This window comes from Lepidothrix coronata, unplaced genomic scaffold (genome assembly GCF_001604755.1).
Source record: "Lepidothrix coronata isolate B3197 unplaced genomic scaffold, Lepidothrix_coronata-1.0 Scaffold170, whole genome shotgun sequence".
NCBI classification, from domain to species: domain Eukaryota; kingdom Metazoa; phylum Chordata; class Aves; order Passeriformes; family Pipridae; genus Lepidothrix; species Lepidothrix coronata.
Window position 1 is genome coordinate 1,723,680 of NW_016690350.1, and position 20,103 is coordinate 1,743,782.

The 20,103-nt window shown below is 42.0% G+C and overlaps 1 protein-coding gene across 8 annotated transcripts in view; it reads left to right on the forward strand.

Moving 5' to 3' along the window:
• The window catches only part of CHL1 (cell adhesion molecule L1 like), a 145,539-nt gene that overhangs the window by 19,324 nt on the left and 106,112 nt on the right, over positions 1-20,103 (forward strand). For 6 of the 8 annotated variants that reach the window (XM_017829894.1, XM_017829887.1, XM_017829893.1 and 3 more), the window contains one exon: positions 19,041-19,121. The exons of the other annotated variants lie outside the window; for them this stretch is intronic. The gene's annotated coding sequence lies outside the window, so the exon portion shown is untranslated. The remainder of the gene's footprint in view (positions 1-19,040; positions 19,122-20,103) is intronic. 8 annotated transcript variants of the gene reach the window in all.

The following is a 20,103-nucleotide window of genomic DNA, read 5'->3' on the forward strand; positions in this document are numbered from 1 at the left end:
AGAGTGTAGAACCTGGGCTGATTATGGTCATGTTCCCTTTGGAACTAGGAAAACTGATAAATGGTAATAAAGTTATTTATTGAGGGAAAAAAATATCATTCAAGAGTGTCTGCCCTACCTGTAAGAGTGGACTAACTAATTATTCAGAAATTCTGTTGGAAGTGTATCAACCTTCATGATCATTTTCTTTCTCAATGGACATCTCAGTAATTGTCTTTGCCTAAGGATTCCCCAGAAGCTGCTCTCAAATCAGAGCAGCACTTCAGCATTTAACTCCTGACATTGTGACATCCATTAGGAACGCAGAGAGGTAGGAATTACCCTATTCAATCCGATTAAAGATCCAATTAACTTGGAATGCTCTCCCTCTTAGTAACTAATACTGGATGACTCAACACCCTGGGAAAAAAAAAAAAACACAAACCACAAAAAAACCCCAACCCCAAACATTCCTCCCTCCTCCCCTGAGCTCTCATAATCACAATTAAGGAGCAAAGTGTCCCTGAAAGATTTCTTTTATTTTTTTCCCTTCTTCCCAAGCATTTACTTCTTGGCTTCCATCCTGAAACATGAGATCAATAGCTCTTATAAATTCTTATCCTGGCTTGGGAAAGTATTATTATTAACACTTTAAACATCTAATCATTCTTCCAATCATTCTGCCCTTTGTATCGATAACAATCTGGTGTCAGACAGTTCACAAAGTTAATCACTGTGATTTTTTTCCCCATTTTAAACTTGCTGTCTTTTAATTCTGATGTGATCATTGAAGTGACTGTTTGACCTTGTTTCACCTGTTTTCATAAATACTTAAGTCTGTCATGTCAATTCCTTGAAACACTTGGTCTGTACATGAAATACTGATAATTCTTTTCATTCCTTTCTTAAAGGGACCTTTAATATTCTCCATATTTTTGTCTCGTTTAGTCCTTTCTATTTTTTAATTTTTGAGTGTTTGTTGTCAAAGGTCAAAGACTATATCAGCAGCTCATCTAAATTTCTAATAATTATTAATAATTAATATTTTTAGCCCTTTCTAAGGCGTTTTGTACAGGATCTCCCACCTCAGTTGCATCTTGAGTACCCTGGGCTGCTGAGCAGATGCTTCCTATTGATATTTTTTGTAGAAAGAAAACAATCCAATCTAAACCCTCTTCTCCTTCAGCCTCCTGAAGGCCAGGGGCTATTTGTGAATTTAACTTCAGTTGCATAAAATGAAACAAATCTCTTCTGACCCTCGAGGAAGGCTCATGTTTTAGATCATAGGTCGCTTCTAAATATAGGGATGGGGAAATTAATGTCTCCCTGGACAGATTATTCTGGAACTGTCTCCTGCAAGGGTTTCCACAGTTCCCTTTGAACTGGGTGTCCTGGACCTTTCTGAAGTAGATTGAGTGGAAAAGGTGTTTTTATTTATTTTTATATATATATATATATATGTACACACAATTAGTTAAATTACTATATATGCATGATTTTGCATAGAATTATTTAACCATCATGGCACTTCATGGAAATAAGATCGTATATCTCATATATTTATTTATATTTCAAAACCATTTGGTGCAACAGGCAGTAGCTTTTGCCTTGAGCTTTTGAATCTGATATTACATTTATCTTCCCCGAAAATAATCACAGTACCAGCAACATGGATGAGCTGCTTCGCTTCTGGTTGTTTCCCTTTCAGGCACAATATGCAGCATATCAAATTTTTAGATTTATTCCAGAGGCATGAACTTTGAATCTTGGTATTGCACCCCTGTAATTTGTGTGTTTATATGAGTGCATTTATACCTTCTATTTTTTAAATAGACAGGTATGTAATTTGGTGTTTTGCCTAGTGTGGGCACATGAGAAGTGTTGGAAAGCTCATGTACTAATATTTGTTCCTAATATTTAAGGTCTTGCCTCAGAGGTGATTCAGATTCCTTCTATTTTGGGGTATTGCTTTATTTGGGTGCTCCTCTCTGAGGAAGAACATCCTCCTGTCTTTGGCTGCTGACATCTGTGGCAGATGTTATGACTCAGAGCAGACAGGAAAATTCAGATTTATATTTTCTTCTTTTTTTTTTTTTCTTCATAAGTGACTTGCCCCCAGGCATGTTTTGACAGGGAGGATATAATTTCAAATTAAATGTGAATGCGGAGGCTTTCCAAAGCTACAAATTGCGGAGATTTCTCAGCATGACTCAAAGAAAAATAAAACTCTTCATGCTGCTGGGTTGCTGTGATGGGAAGACACTGCTGGGGTGAAGCTCTGGTCCCAAAACCCCAGAGTTTATTGTCTTGGGACAAGTTTGGACAGAGACAGGCTGTGTCCATCAGAGCTGCTTTGATTTCATCCTTTAATAACCCTGCTTCTCTGTAAAACTCACAAAGGCCAACAGGGAAAAGCTGGATTTTTTCCTTCTGCCTTCAGATGGTGAGTGGTGGTTTAACATCTCATTTCCCCTCTGGGGCTGAAATGCTCAGGTGAATCTCCAGCAGCAGTGGGCAGGGATATTTTTAAGAAGAAGAATTTGGTCTGCAAGCAGGTAATCCAGAGGGCCAGGAAGGGCTTTTTGTCTGTGCCAAGGTATTTGCTCTTCCCTTTGGATGGGGAGAGGTGCAATGAGGAGACAATGCCCTTCTTTATTGTGGTGGTTTTTTTAGCTATGTCAGTAAATTGGTGTCTGTGATTTGTGTGTCTTTTGAAGTAAGAGAACTTAACACTCCAGATCTAAAACACTTTAAAGTATTTCCTGAGTTTAGGAGTGGAACTTTTTCTTCCTGATGAAACAAAACAAAGAGAAAGCCCCTGTTTCTTCCCTGAATCTCCAGATTTAGGTTGGAATTGTCAGGAGCTGCTACTCTCTGTGTGGGTTCTGCCTTTCTGAAGACATGATGTCCTCTCAGACTTTGCCTTTCAGTTTCCCACCTTTATTCTCTTTTTCACCTTTTGCTCCAGCTTTTGACCTGTGTTTCATCTCTTTCTCTGCTTCTCCTGCTTCAGTTTTCCTCTCCTCCCCACAGCTGGGTCTCAGGGCAGGTGTACTCACACACAGGGTGGTTCTGCAGCCCCTGGGATTGCCCCAGCTATGACATTTTGGTGTTAGTGTGGGGTCAACAAAAGGAAAGATGAAGTTCAAGGACTTCTTCCATCAGGGTGTGACTTCAGCTGGGATCTGTTAATTTACATTTCTCCTGGAAATTGTGGAAATGTGGATGCAGACAGGATCTGTCCCTCTGCCCCAACAGCACTGTCCCCAAGATCTGTAACATCTCGTGGTGGTGTGGACATGAACTTCCTCTGGGTCACCATGCTCACAAGGTTTTTCCTTCTGTGCTGAGAATGGAGAGTAAGAAAGGAGTGAGAGCAAACTCTGATGGCTTTAGCCCCCAATAAATCTGATGTCCTCGGGGAGAGCAGAGATTAAAGAGCCCAAATTCTCTGGGAGATTGTCACTTGGCTAATGATGATCGTAGCCCATGGCAGTCAGGGATGATATGGCTGATACTTAGCAGGGGTTGTGAACCAATTAGTCTGCTCAAGAAAACACTTAGTCCACTGGGTGCAAATGTTAGGAATATTTATAGGGCTGGCTATGGAGGCAGCTAATCAAAACTGGAGAAAGCTACTTAAGAGACTGTCCCGGGCTCTGCAGAGGCCCTGAGATTACACAGCTGACAGATAAACAAATGTTTGCCCGTGTAAATATTAGGACTCAAAGACTGTATTTGAGCTCTTTTTTCAGTTTCCTAGTGTTGTAAAATCAATTAGGGGTGATTAATACGGGCTGGAATCCACTTCCCTGTGGAGAAGAGGCTTCAGTGGTGGCTGCCTGGGAGCAACCTCCTGCAGGTTGGCTTCTTCCAGCTGTTCTTTTGGGGTGTCTCGTGGTCCAGGTGGGATCATGGCAGAGGGTGTCACATGGGCTGGCCCAGGTGAACTGGGAGCAGCACGATGATAATTCAGCATATTCTGGCGTGTTGATTTGCATTCATTAACTGCTTAATGCTTAAGCTCTTGAGTATTCCTGTTAACTCCTTAAAACGTTTAATCTTTGAGCTACTAACTTGCTGAAACATGAAAATATTGCAAATCAACACTGGCATCACAGCCTGGTTTATATTAGTGCTGTCCAGCCCTATGATAGTGATGTAGAGAGTTGGTACTTCCATCAAGTCTAACAGTACAGTTGGAGAGGAAATGCAGTAATTTATCTTAATTTACAGTAATTCATCTTAATTTACAGGGTGGTTTGAATGTTTATAAGGATTCCTTTGTTGGTTTATTATTTATTTGCGCTTCATTTGAAATTTTCAGGGGTTTGCCCCTCTAATCTGAGGCCCCACTTGGCAGAAACACTCGTGTTAAACAGATCAGACGGTGAGAAAAATTCACAGACTTCTCTGGAAAAGGTTTTGAAACCTGAGAATATTGATTGCTCAGGCTGGAGACACAAATGTGGTTATACATGGTTTTTTGCAGAGAATCTGCAAATAGAACAGCTTCTAACCCTAGCACTAAGCTCCTGATCAGATATTCTGCCTTGCTGTTTCCCAGCTGTTATTTTCCAGCAAATGAGCAGTTGGAAATACAGCCATTTTGGGTTTGGGACTGAAGGTGCTTTTCTCCACTTTATTTGAAAAATCAAATGTTAAACTGGGGCACTTATTGCATTTTGCAAGCTCTACACTAGGTCTTTACTTAAAGAAAAATAAAATATTAATAAAAGTCAGGTTGGAGATTGTTCTGGCAAGCATTCTGTGATTTTATTTTTGTTATTATTATGATGATGATGTTTTTTCACACCCCCCCGTGTGTAAAAGCTTTCTTTGTGCTGCTGCTGTTCTGGCTGTAAGTGGCTTTAAGTGCAGTGAGTTTTAAGATACAGATGTTATTTCTGATGGCTCTTATGTATTGAAAATGACATAATGTCCTTTTTGATCCTGAAAGATGCAATTCCTATTGGTGCTGATAATTGTGTTAATAGTGCTTTTTAGGTGGGGTTTTCCTTTTTTTTTCTTTTTGTTCATGTGTGTATCAGAGATGCAACATACTGGCGGCTAAATGGGGTAAAAATGGTCTTTTTGAGAGGATGATCCAAGTCCATGGAGACTCTCCAGGGATCTCATTAAATCATTCTTTCCTTAATACAGTGTAGTGCAATATCAGCTATCAGGAGCCCCACAGTGTGCTTTCCTGATAGGTTAGTTTACACAGAATTAATTGTTCTAATTTTGCAAACAACCAGTACAGTGCAGATTGATTTTCATTTATTTATTTATTTTCTGTCTTGTGGATTCTGCTTCATATTTTGAGATAGTTTTTACAATCCCTCTTCCACAGCTTTGTCACAGCCCATATTACATAGAAATCATGATTGATTCTTATCATTCTTCTTTTTTCCTTCCATAGATAAGAATTGCTATTAATTTAAGCAATAATTTTCTGCATAATTTTTTTTTAAACAACAGCAATATTAGGATGCATCAGAAAAGCAAACTCAGGATTGTAAAAGGCTTCAGTGGTTTAGAAGCTCCAGAGACCAATCCCGACTGAGGAGAATGGATTTCCCTTTTCCTCAGAGGTCAGCTGGCTTGTGTGGTACAGGATTAGCAAAGGGAAAACCAGCCTTGCACAGAACAAAGGAGCAGCAAGTTGAAATCAGTTCATGCAGAAGCACAGAAAAAAATATATTTTATTAAAATCTCATGGGCTGTGCTGAGAATTTGGCTTGAGCATCTTTCTTTCCAGTTGGGAGTTCAGGCAAGGGGAGTCCTCCAGCTGAGGGTGAACACAAAACGGAAACACTTTGGTCTGTGTAAGCTGGGGGGAGTAAGGCAGCAGGAATAGGTGAGGGAAAAGACAAATCAGGAAGGGGAAAAAACCCGAACAAAGCAGCAAAACCATCCTCAAGGCCTGTTGTAATTCAGAAAGTGTGTTAAGCAACACTTGGATTTTAGCTTTCATTTCTCATTTACATACACAAAACACTCTCAGGTGGAAACTACAATTTTTTGCGTAAGGAATTAGCATTTTGGGCAATGTTGCTGTCCCTCTTGCCAGCACGTCCAGGAGGAGAAATAGGAAGTCAGGGAAAGGTGAGATTCCTTTGCCATCTCACTAACTGTCTTTTCAGCTCCTCTTAAAGAAGTTCAGGTGCAGTGTACACTGTGAATTAATATTTCCATAGCTATTCCAAGCTGCTTTTGTAGACAGGGATTGTATCTCCATTTTAGACACTGGATCTGAACAGCCCAGGCTGTGGGCTCAGCACGGATCCAGCCCACGGAGCAAAGGGGATGTCCCCATCACCCTGGCCAATCCCAGGAGTTACACACCATGCTGTGTGCACTGGGCTTGACCAGACATGAGGCTGTTCTGTGCTGGGAGGCAGCTGGAATGGGAAGGTGCCATGCTCCTGTCTGGGATGTGACAGAGCCTTGGAGGGCCGTGTCCCGTGCTGGCACCGCTGGTGATGTGCATGTTACCCTCATGTCATTGTTATCTCAGAGTGTTGACATCATACACTAAATAACACTTAGGCAGGTCTCTTCCCATTAAAAGATGAATTCCCAACACAATTGAAGTCAATGGGGCCTTTGTCACTGACTTCAATAGGCCTCAGCTTCCACCTCAGGACTCCATGGGAGGAAGAATAAATTGCTGCCGAAAATGCAACGGGCTCTGACATGCAGTGGGAAAGGATAATTAGCAGTCAGTCATGGAGCTGCCATCCTGGTTGTCTGATGAATAACAGAACTGAGGACAAGTGATATGTTGCTTTCCAAGTGGGTTTAGCAGATTAACATGAGTGTAGGCAGCCAAGAAATATGGCATGAGAACCAAGTGTGAGATCAGTTCTAGACAGTAGACATCAACTTTTCCGTCTGTCTGGCCTCCACAACATACTGTGGAGTTTTATGTAAACACTGAAACAGGAAGATGTTGGAGATCAGGAAGAAAAAATCTTGTGTAAATAGGCTTTGTTTCTTTTTTTTTTTTTTTTTTGGTTGAATTGGGTTGATACTCTTAGAAGAGCACAAGACAGATTTCAACGAAACTTCTCTCTTTTTGCTTCTTGTTCAAAATGCCTCTAGAACTGGCTAGAGGATGGTTGGAGCTCTATTATAAGATGTTTAAGACCAGGCTGGATGTAGCTTGGAGCAACCTGGTCTAGTGGAACGTGTCCCTACCCATGGCAGGGGTTGGAACAAGATGATCTTTGAGGTCCCTTCCAAGCCAAACCATTCCATGACGGTACAAGGATGAAGGACCATGTATTGAGGAAACTCTGTCTTGGAAGCCCTGATTTCTAACAGAAAAATTGGTTAGACCAGCTGGTGCCATGGACTTCTGGGCTGAAGCACAAAGATAGGTGCTGGATTTGTGGATCTAATCCCTCTGAGCAAAGCGAGCAACAATTAAAGCAGAAGAAAGGCAGCCCAATGTAGTTTTAATCATTAGTCCCAGTTTGTAGTTGGTCTTAACGCTGCGTGAAGCTTTGTGAGAGCATAAAGGCAGCTCTGTAAAGCCGTGGCTTTTAACTAGCCCTGTTTGTGTGTTGTGATTGGGGAAGCCATTGACTTCATATTCTTTCATGTCCTTTCTGTTCCCTTCTGTTTTGATGTTATCGTGGAGTCATCGGAGCTGCGTATTAAACAAGAGACTACTTCAATATGGAATGATCAAAGGGCTCGGGGAACACAGGGCCACGAAGAATATATGCAGAGCTCTGGGAGAATGGCAAGATGAATTTAAAGGCTTTTTCAAGCTGCTTAATTCCTGCTTAGATTTCTGGTGCCACCAATGGGCGACAGTCCCTTTCTTTAAATCTTTTCCTGAGGATTGACTGGCAGAATCGCTGTTTTACATGGGGTTTAAAGAGGAAAAGGCCACCCTGAAGGTCAAACCCTAGGAGATTTCCTCTAAGAGCTCATTGATTCTACTAGGTTTTTGACTCGGAGAAAGACCACTCCTTCCTGGATACAAGTGCCTTAGTATGTACCAGCACAGAAGGCAAAAGCAAAAGTGTAAGGACAGGAAGAAAATTAGAGAGAGATGCTGTGGGGCAGACAGACAATGACCTCAGTCTTGTGTAATTCAAAGTGGTGACATTATTAGCTACTGGTCCATGGAAAAAAAAAAAGAAAGTATTATTTTATCAGTCTCAGAAATGGATTATATTAACAATGAAATTGGGCAGAATAAAGATTTATAGCCCCATCCTCAGCCTGAGCAAACAGGCAGAGGACCTCTGCTTGCGTGGGGATGGAAGGGTTGGGCTGTAAATACTGGGGGTCTGGTTTTCTTCACATGTAGACATGAATTCAAGGTTGCTGGGACTGCATAGGCAAGTAACTGTCTTTTTTTTTGCTCAAAAAAATTAAGATGAGCATGTTTTACCTCTCTAACCTCATTATAGGACTGGTTTCATGAGTTGCCCAGTGCTGTGGTAGTGATTAGCAAAAGCCTACCCCATAAGCAAACTCTATATTTGTGCTATTACCTACTCCTGTGATATTTCAATCTGATTCATTAGAGAAATTAGCATTTTTATGGACTAATTAGGGGAAAATGTTGCTCATACTCTTTCTGATATACAGAGATTTTTCACAGCTTAGTAAAGCCAAATAGGAAGGAAATATGATTCTTTTCCCCCACAAAAAAAGGAGAAAAGCAAAATGATGACTCAAATTAACTCAGAAGACTGGGCAAATTTGCACAAAAAAATGAAATTAAGAGAAGTTTAGGTTGCTGTATTATTGGCAGTTTGTCCGGTTTTTTTTTGAATTCCAAATTCCAGCTCTCTTTCAGCTATTTTGGTTCTTGAGGCATAAAAATATTTTAAAAGCTGTCAGTCAGTCACCATATTTTTTGTGACAGTTGCAAAACGCACAGTAATGAGAATGAATAGTAATGAGTGCATTATTCAGCAGCTATAAATACCAATTGCTTTTCATTGGAAGTTTATATATTTCAGTCAACATACATTTTAGCTTTTTTTTTTCTTTTTTCCCCCCCCATCTTTCTAAACCCAAGCTCAGGTTTTATTAGACCGTGGCTAACGATCAATCAAACACGTCTCAGTTTTCCTCACGTTAATGAACCACTTGCTTTTGAAGTTTAATTCTAAATATGCATGGGTGGCACTTGCTCCTGCTCATGTTCTGCATTAGCCAGGAGGGTAAAAATGGGTGTCTCTGACTAAACATCCGAGGTCATGTCTTTGCAGGGGAAATGTTCTTTTTTCCCTTCGAGGGTGGAATAACATTATTTTAATCGGTGCAAGGCATCTCCTGTTTTGATCGTTGTGTTTTGATAATGATCTTGCTTTGCAGAGACCCAGAGCAGTGAACCCCTCATTTTGGGCTTCTGTGGAGGAGGCAAAAATCTCCATCTTGCACGGAGGGTGGAAGTTCAATTAGGCATTTTGGTGTGATGGGAGGTTGATGGTGCTTTAATTGGCTCCAGCTGACTGGCTTTTAGGCCATGATATTCCTCACCTGCATCTGGGTGCTTCTCAAATATGTATGGAATTTTGGATTGCATTTGAAAATGTTGCACAAAGTCAGAATAATTATTTCCAAATGATACTTTGCGAGTGAATGCACTGCGATAAGTACAAGGGAAGGAGAAGCCATTAAAATTGTAGAATAATTTAGATTAGAAGGGACCTTTGGAGGTCATCTGGTCCATCCTCCTGCTGAATGTAGGCACAGCTTTGAAGTTAGATCAGGCTGCTCAAGGCTTTGTCTGGGTGAAAACAGTGATTAGCCTTCTCTCTCCATGCTACACAAACACACTTCCCTCAGCAGCTTCTCCTCAGTTCTGTGCTGCAGCCCCTTCATCATCTTGGTCCTCTCTGCTGAATTTCTGCCAGTTTGTCAGTGTTCTGTGACAGGGAAACCAAAACTGGACGCTCTGTTCCAGATGCAGTCTCACAAGTGCTGAATAAAGAGTAGGAATTGCTTTCCTTGCCCTGCTGGCTCTGCTCCTGCAAACGCAGCCTGGCATGAGGTTGGCGTCCATCACCATCACTGCCAGCTCCTGTTCAACCCCCAGCCTGTCTTCCCTGGAGCTGCTTTCTGCTCCGTGGGTTTCAATTTGCAGAGTTTCATGTCTGGTTTGTCTGAATGTTGGCAGTTTTCTGTCAGCTGCCTTCTCCAGCCCTGCTGAGACACCACTGAACATCCGTCCTGCTCTCCAGTGTGTCAGCAGCTCCCCAGCTCTGCTGTCACCTGGGAACTTGCTGCTCTCATTGTCTCAGTTGTTAATGAAGATGTGAAGAGGTTGAACAAGTTGTCTTCGTGAAGATTTGTTCTGTTATCTTTAGGATTGGGGTGACAGTCACCAGGCAGTTGGATGTTGCTGTGTCTTGTTCCTTCTCGAGGGTGGCCATGGCAGTTGCCTTTTCCAGTCACCAGAAGGATCCCCCAATTGCCACATTTCAAAGACTTGAAGAGCAGCCTCAGAGTGATGTCAGCCTGTTTCCTGCACACTCACAGACCTCTGTAGGTTGTTTGATTAAGTGGCTCCGGAGAAAATCTTCCTCTGCCGTAAATTGGACTTCCCTACCCTAGACAAAGACATCAGGACCACGGATCTGGGCAGCCCGAGAGGAGGCCTTGCCCATAAAGACTGAGGCAAAAATGTCATTGAATGCCTCATCCTTCATTTATGCCCTTTGTTAGTAGTTTTGTTGACATATTGAGGAGTCACCCACATTTTCCCTGGTCTTTTACTGCAGTTGTACCTATGGATGAACCTTTCTAATTGTCTGTACCATCTCTTGCCAGCTTCAGCTCCACCTGGCTTTGGCTCTCCTAATTTTTTCCCTGCAGTCTGGGCAAGGCTTCCGTAGTCCTCCTGGATAGTTCCCACTCCCACCTTCTGTTCACTTCTTTCTGTGTTTGAAGTCAGTCAGGAATTCCATGTCCAGCCAAGTTATCCTTCTGCCACGTCTGCTCCACTTCCCCCTCCTCGGGGTGGATTGTTCTTCTGCTTTGAGGATGTTTTCCTTGAAGATCAAGGAGCTTTCCTGTGTCCTTCTGCACTCAAGGGCAGTCACCCACAGCACCACACCTTCTATCTCTCTGAGGAAGCCAAACTGCCCCCCTGAATTTCAGCACTGATGTTGTCTCAGGAAATCTCAGTTGCTTGTGCACCACCAGTGCCATATTTGCAAATACCAGGGTGCTTTAAGTCCCCCAGGATGACCATGGCCTTTGATTGTGAAGGCTGCATAAAGCTTTATCCACTTCCATTTCTCGCCTGGGTGGTGGGCAGCAAAATCCCACAGCAAGATCTTCCTTGCTGACCTCTCTCATCTGACCCGCAAGCTCCCAGCAAACCCATCACCTGTTTCACAGCACAGCATAAAGGTCTTGAGAAATAATTCTGACTCATTAGTCTCTTCTGAGGAGAATTCTGTGTCCTGGACGTAGATTCTAACAGCTTTTAATCCTTTACAGTGCCTTTCCCAACATGTATTTTTTTCTGATGGACTAAAAATAATTCAAAACCCTATTGGTTTCTAAATATTTGGGGTACCTTAATAACTTAAGCATATCCTTAATGACCTTTCCTGATGGGGGATAGTTGGTATAAAGTCTTTCTTCATGTCTGTGGGGAGAAGGAGTTAACAGAACACTTGAAATCTTAAGTGGCAGAGGAAAGCACTTGAATTAATGTAATTTTTCCTGTTGCACTTTTCTCCTCATGCTTTCAACAGTTCAAAAGTTGCAATGCTGCAATGGCCCATCTTGACCTCAGTTGTCTCTGTGCTAATCAAGTGCCCTGTGCTGTTACTTGGGCCATTAGCCTGGCACTCGGAAGTTTTATTTCTGGCTCTGCAATTATCCCCCCTGCTGCAATTTCCTTATCTGAATCAGGGATAACAAAGCTCTCCTTCTCTGCAGAAGGTTTGGAGATTTGATGATGAAAAATGCTGTCTAAGGGTTCAATATTGTTATGTGAACAAATATCACTTTGTTTGCGTGGCTTGACTGTCTTATCAACAAGCAGAGAGTTGATGACCAAATCAAGATTAGAATTGAACAAATGAGGTATAATGAACAACTTCAGACTATTGACTTCATTTTTGCCTTCTGTTTGAAAGTCATTAACTTTTATAAGTTAATCTCTAGAGAAATTTTTAGTCTGTAAATCATTTGCCAGTTGGGTCTAGAAATCTTTTGGTTTGCTTGTTTCCTGGCTTTGCTTATCATTTTAGGTGCCAAATAAGTTACTTATTAGTTCATATGATCATTAGCAATCTGAACATAGAGTCACATATTATAAGGTTAAGTTTCCAATTTTAATGTTGGACAGCATCCATGTGCGTTTACAGGACATTTCCAGGAAAAAAAGACCCCGAAAATTATAAATTAACAGTGAACTGTCTTTACAACAGGAAGAAAATATTCCTTAATTAAAACTATACTCGAAATCTGTTGTGAAGAGGGCAGCAGCAAAACTGATTATTTTTAAAATAATTTCAAGACCCTGGGTATGTTATTTGTACTTATTGTCATGGGTTTGGTCCTTCTGATCTTTTGGAGTTCACGTATCGTGGCAGCTCACATATGATGGACTTTTGTGTTGTAGAGTGGAGAAGAGCATCCTCAGTTAAATTTGCATAATGCATAAAATTTATAACCAGGAAACATTAGGGGATATTTTGTCAGATGGTGTAAATAAAAATAAGTTTAAAAAACCTACAGTGATTTGTTCGAGTTGGAGACTACTTATGCAGTGGCAGGACAAGGGGGAATGGATTCAAACTAAGAGAAGATTTAGATTGGATATTAGGAAAAAAAATCCCCCCCGGGAGGGTGGAGAGGCCCTGGCACAGGATCCCAAAAAAACCGGGGCCGCCCCAACCCCGGAAAGGGCCAAAACCAAGGTGGAAAAAACTGGAACAAACCGGGCCAAGGGAAAGGGGCCCCGGCCAAGGCAAGGGGTGGAATGAGATGGGCTTTAAGGTCCCTTCCCACCCAAACCATTCTGGGGTTTTCTGACTGCATGATAAGATTTGCTCCAGAGTGTCTGAGAAGGACCACGTGTTTTGCCACATGGATGTGAATAGTTGAAAACTAATTTATATCTTAAAAAAACCACAGAACTAAGTTTTCTGGCTGTTTTCATTCCTAAACCCCCAGTACTGTGATGGGAATTCATGGGTCTCCTGGAGTGTGGTGGATATTTTTCAGCTGGCACAGAGATACTCAGGGTGCTGCCTTTGCTCTTCAGGAGAAATCCTTTTCTCAGCCCATGTGCCATTCAGTTTGCACACAATCCATGTTGAAGAGCTCAGGGAAAGGTGGTAACACAGATTTGTGCATTAGAAGGTTATTAAAACCAAGTGAAAGTGCTCTCTTTACCTTGGGGACCCTAAATGCAGAATCATTCTAACTAATAGGCAGGTACTAAGTGTGCCAAATTTCACCCCAAGGCTCCTGCTGGGTCGGTTTTGCTCACTGACTTTTATTGACTATCAGGATTTATCGACCCAGGAGGGACATATTGACAGAGGTGATTCTCTGCCAGTCACAGGTTCCCTCAAGGGATCATAACACCTGGTGTAAACTGCAAATTTAAACTCGACACAAGCGTGCAAGTCATGGCACGGAGTTTAACTGCTGAACATTCACCTCCTGGGGTGGTGTGGCAGAGCTGTACATGAGATCTGGGTGATTTTGCACAGACCTTGACATTTTTTTTAGGGGAAAAAGGGCTCTGCTGCCCTGACAAACCTCAGAGAGAGAGAGAGTGTGTGTGCATGTGTGAGCATGAGCCTTTGTGTGTTAGTTGGAGCCAAGGTGATTTCCCTCTGGTAAACATTATAACAGCTTTTAATGCTGCCTATCCATATTATCAAATTCATCACCTGAATTATGTACTGGTAAAGTGCTATAACATTTCTTATGCCTGAGTAATCAAGGAGCAAAATCTGGCCCAATAGACTTGATTTACAAAAATGTTCACGGCTGCCTTCTTTTATTGGTACAGTAAATCACAGGAATTGTTGGCTCACATCATGTGATGGTCCTAGACAGCTATGATTAGTATTTCAAGGCTCTCTTCATGTTCTGATAGTCCTTTTAGTAATAAATAAACAGATATTTGAGCAACTTGTAACACTGTGTCTGGTGTTATTGAGCCACCTTATTCTAAATATGAGACAGAGCAGAAACGCATTTCCTAGTGGGAAAACTGAAATATTGGCAAAACGTGTCTACTAAACTAGACTTCTTAATGTTATTCCTGTAAAATTAATAGATCCTACTGTTGCTAAAGAGAAAATAATCATATTATTTAAGAAATGGAAAACTGTTGTGCTGACTCTTCTCAGCACACTGGGTTGTATTCATAATGCACATGGGTAAAATTACACTTAAAATGTTTGTTTCTTTATTAAAGATGTTCTTTTCTCTCTTGCTTTTTTTTTCTCAACCCATACTAATTTCATGTACTTGGTATTAATCTGAAGATATCACTGTAAATAATCCCTTTAGCACATTTTTCACCTGTGTGGGATCTGTAAGCCATAAGGACATTGACCTTCTGCTGTAGCAGTTTATCTATTTCATCCTGTGCTGTTTTCTGAGCTGGTTAATGCATCTTTTTATTGCTTGAAAAAACTTCCTCCTTAAAAACCCTGCTGTTAATAGGCACAAGTGGAGCTTATTCCTCACTGGCAGTGGTGCTGGAGCTGATGGAAACACTGCCCAGGCCTGGCTGCTGGGATTTGGGGTCCTTTCATCCCTTTTCCACCCACGTGTCACTGAAATAGGATCAACCTTCATGGTCTGCACTGCAGGGCAGAGCCAGGTCTCAGAAGGTTTGATGTGCAGAGCTCAGCTCTGCAGGACTAGATTGGCTTCAGGAGCATCCAAAGCAGTGCCAGAGCTCCATCCTGGGCAGCATTCCCTGCTTTTGATACCATTCTGCTTTGTCAAGTCCTCTGGGCCAAATCTACGAATTATCTTGCTCTGTGTTGTGGGGATCTGTAGCAGGTGCAATTCAAGGAACACTCAAATATTTAGTTTCTCATTTTCAGAGAGACTCAGAGGTTTTTACTTCATCAGTTGGTGGATTTGTCAGGGAGAAATGGGTGGATGAAATGTGAAGGTCACATTGCAGCAGGGACCACTCATCCCTGCCCTTCCCCTGCCATCAGGAGCTGGAGGAGCCTGGGAATCTGCCTGTGCCATCTGTGGCATGGCCAGAGGCAGCAGGTCATGCCAGACCTAATCCTGGCTCAGCGTTTGCTGCTGGTTCTGCTCAGAGAGCAGGGCAGCCCCTGGGCAGCTCAACACAGGGAGCAGAGATGTCTCAAAGCCATCTTCGTGCCCTGCTGCCTCTCTCCTGCCCTGCACCACACCTCTCTGAGCTGCAACACAGTGTCAAAGTCAGGGAGTGAATGAAAGCATGAACTGCATTCCCTCACTCAGAAATCTGTCAGCTCCCTCTGACCTTTTGGAAAAATTGAAAGAGCAAAGCGACTGCACTTGTGGCACATCAGAACAATAAAATGCCTTGGCAGAGCAGAAAGCAGCACTGGGTGTCCAGACACACAGACATTCTGTCCACACCCACAGAGGAAAAGGATCGTACTTTAATTTCTCATCTTTAAAAATCCCAGTAGATTTATAAGACCAGGGCACCTGACTTTGATTCAGGCCACAAGGTTTCTAGGACAGTCGTCATAAATTCCAGTTTGTAAGGCTGCAGATTTTTTTCCCTTGAAAAACCAAGCAACCGGTTGAGTTTTCAGCACAGAGTGGGAGATAAGTTTTCTCATTAAGACATACATGGTTTCAGCAATCCCTTTGTGAAATAGGTTGGTTTTTAAACTTAAGTACCTTGCTGCAGCCAGAGCCATTTACCTGAGCTAGGGAAGCAAGAGCTGGCTGTGCCTGTTGCACAGGAGGAATGATGGTGCTTTCCTTCCAGCAGGAACACCTGGAGCAGAGACACCTCAGTTGTTATTCTGTCTTCATGGTACAGAGGAGACTTGGGCAAAATGCTGGATAACCTTCAGCAGGTGATTCATGTTGTCAGGAGCTGAGATCACCTTCCTGTGGGAATCGGTGTCACTGACTGGAGTGTTGGATTTGTGGTGGAGGAGAACTGTGGATATTTATGGTCAGCTGAGTTCCTTCAGGAGGACAGTGAAAGGTTCCCTGATTATGGAAGTGGGGTTGGAATGAGATGATCTTTGAGGTTCCTTCCAACCCAAACCATTCCATGATCCTCTGACCCCCCAATAGCTCACTGGGGACAGCCTGCAGTGACCCCCTGAGCAGTGTCTGAGCTGAAGCTGCAGTGGCTGCACTTGGGCACTGAAATCAGCTCTGCTCCTGCTCTGCCTTTCTGATGGGAGCAATGGTTCTGAGGAGTGGTTTTGGGGAGCAGTGAATCCTTACTGCTTCAACTAGACCTGAAACAAGAGCTGCTACAAACTATATGGCTCTAATAAACCCAACAAACCCAGTGCTACAGACCAGCTTATTAATACTATATCCTGTATTTTTTCCCCCATGTTTTCCTACACTTTCCACTGAAAATGTTTTAGATATAAATCCTTTCCTCCAACCTGTGAGCTCTATTTTCCCTTCCTCTGTCTGATAACTTCAGCCCCACAGACCTTCTCTCCAGGGAATGCCATTAAGATTTTCTTTTAGCAAAAGTGAGTAGCCCTTCAGAAATCCTTTATCAGCTCTGGTCTTTCCTGTTATAGTTTGCCTCCTGGGTTTTTTTTTTCCTTTTTTTTCCCATGGATAGCTGTAATTTAAAGCTTACTAGATCAATAAGTCCAAGATGCACAGCATCTTGGAGAAGCAGACAAACAGCTGGTAAAGATAGGAGACAGCTGATTAGAATGAATTCGAGCTATAAAGCACTTGAGTTACTATTCTCTGCTGTGATTTTGGAGATAGATTATAAAATAGGAGAAGGGGGACATACAAATAAAAATTCCCTCCTCCCTTAGAATCTCTGATTAAAATGATGTTGAATTCCTTCTTTTTTTTTTTTTCCCCCCATGTCTCTAAATAAAAAAGGAGATATTTTTTTTTTATTTGGAGGAGAGGTTTTAATCAATTACAAGGGAATTGGCTTAATATAGAGATAACTGGGGGAAATGTAATGGCAGGAAGTCCAGACCTGATGGAATAACAGCATCTTGTCTTGAACTCTCTGAATCCAAGGCTGTGATGAACTGAAATCCTGCAAATGGCCTGTTTTGCACTGATTCCCAGCATAAGGATTTTCCCACTCCCCTTTGCAGCCCTGGTGATTGTGTGTGGGACTGGGATTGGGTTTGCTCTGTTTTCCAGCCCAGGCATGTCTTGCAAAGCTTGGCCCAGGCTGCCACAGCTTTGTTGGGCTGTGCCCAGCTGGCACAGGCTGTGGATCAGGCAATTTGCATTTGGCATTACAAATTGCAGGCACATTACTTTGTGGAGGTAAAGGCCCTCTGAAAGGCTGAGTGTGTTGCCAGCAGGAGAGCAAACATTTCTAAGCTAAACCTTCAATAGAAGTCAAGAAGGATTAAGGTGCAGCTGAAAATAGAATTGAGGTTCCTAAATCACTGCAGAGCTTTAGAAAATGGTTTCTGTTCACATCAGAAACCATAATTTATCGACAAAGGGGTTGAAATTTAAAATATATGTGCTGGTGAATTGTGTTTCAGTGAAATTGCAAACTGCTGTTGATGGGGAGGTTCATGTAAATGTTCTTGGTGTGCCCCTGACCACAGAAACTATCTGAAAGACTAAAACATGTACAATGTAAAATACACTTGCATCTGTGTGGGCTGAATCTGTCTATATGTACCCCAAAAGATCAGGGGGACATTCCAATGTGAATTTAAAACACCGTGGGAAAGGAGGTGCATGTTCACAAGTGCACTCTGGAAGAAGGATTGGGTCTGTCCGTGGGGAAATAAGTCTGTCTGCAACTGGTGAGATGAGACCAGATAAAGAGATTATCAAGTAGTGACAAGGAAGAAAATAGGTTAGCTGGATTCCTCTTTATCACTTCTTTTCCCTTAAGACACCTCACTGAATATCTTGTCATTCATACAGAGAGGCTGGAAAGAAAATCACTTTTAAAGGTGACCCACAAAGGTAAAAACAGACCAAAATTTCCTTGTGTGCTCCCCTTTCTCCTTGTTGACGTAGGAGTTGGCCTGGAATTTACACTATGTGTGTGTGTTCCCTCTTTTGGGAGAGCAGGAGAAGTGGTTTTGCAGCTCCCCGGTCTTCCCCTTGGCTTTCCTGCTTCCAGCACGTAGGAGAACCTCCTGTGACCCACCTGTGGGTGGGAATATCCAGGTGCCAGGTCAACAGCAGAGGTGTGTCATGCCCAGCTATTAGAGAGGTTGATATAGAAATACAGCTCTTGGCCAAAGTGTTTAAAACAGGTGGAATATATTGTAATAAACCAGATCTGTTTCCCCTTGAACACACTTTCCTTTCATGAGCCTTTTTTTACTTTTTCTTTGATTTGAAAGGGAAGTAACTATTGAAAATCATTTTGAAATGTGTTTCATAATAGTGGAACTACAGGAGAGCAATAATGTAAGTGGTGGTTGATAAGGTTTATTGTTTCTGGTTTTGTGTTATCTCTTGATTCCAAAGAAAGCTGAATCTTATCTTTTGGTGTTATATAAACACTTAACAGGCTTTAGAAAGCTTGTAATGGGAGCAGACAAGAAAGGCAAAGAAGCAGAGGGGGAATGGAGGTGCAGAGAAGTGACTCCTTCCAAGGTCACAAACCAGATTTAGAATAAGAATCAGATTTTCTCACTTCAGCCCATTTTTTTTCTATTCCATGGTGTATGTTGCTTCTGTTATTCAAATATGGAAAAGCCTGTCCTTTTCCAGTTAAATGAAGGGCAAGGAGAATGAGATCAGTCATAAACTCAGTGACACAGAGGGAAAAAAAATAAAGCAAAGGAATTGTGCTGATAAAGATGCTGGTTTAGATAAATGCAACACATGACATTCCATTTATCAAATCCCAAATTTGTCTTTCTCTCTAGATGCAGTAAAGTGGGGACAACCCCTCAGATGTAAAACTCCAAACTGACCATGCATTGATGAAGAAGCAGCTGCATGTACTGGTTAGAAATGCATATTTTTTTCTTTCTAATTAAATATTTGTGGTTTGGATAAAGATTTTATTTACCTCCATTTCTGATTCGTAACAGTTAAAGTCATTGTAACCATTTTGGACCCCTTTGTGACCATTTCTGTCTTTAATATTCCTTCTGTAAAAGCATAAATGTGTGTGTGTGTGTGTGTGTACATCTGTTTGTGCATGTAAGTGTGTTCTGGAGTAATTCCACGTGATTTTAATTCCCTGAAGAATGCAGACATGATTTCAAAGCCTGAAAGCTCTCTGAGGTCAGATGGGGCTTGTTTGTCTTCTCTTTCCAAGTCAAGCAGTCACTTGTTATTTGTGTGTAGCTGAGCCCTAAGCCAGGCTTTATCCTGTTGTAGCAACTAATGGTGAGGAAATTGTGATTTTACAGTTTAAAACCCCCTCAGTTCTAGATAAAAAGGTGCTGTAATTATTTTATTCTGATCGTTTCAAGGTCAGCCTCCCATTCTGCTCCCCAGCAGCTGGTGGTGGTGGTTTATGGGGACAGTGAATTACCTCAAACACCTGAGGGTTGGATCCACAGTGGGAGATGGACCTTGGATTTCTTTAAAATTGGGCCTGTGGAAGAGAAATAGCGGAAGAGCAGGGCCTTAGTGGTGGCTCTGCCAACAACTGTTCAGCAGGGAAGAAAGGGTTTGGAGCCCTGGAGTTATTTATGGCTTGGACTTCCCTAGGACAGTTTGTTACCAGGGGATTTTAGTGCCTGTAAGACCCTTCCTGGAGTCAGATGTGCTTGGAGGAAATAATCACACTGGCAAGGGATTTCTAGCTGTTTATTTATTTATTTTTAAATCCTATTCAGAAAAAAAACCCTCCTATAATTCTTTGTTCTGTTTCTGTTTGTGGCTGGTGAAAAGGGAGTCTGTGCTACCAATATATTCATTTCCCATTAACTTTTATTAATAGGATCTCTAAGACCAAAGATTTGCCCATAATGGGAA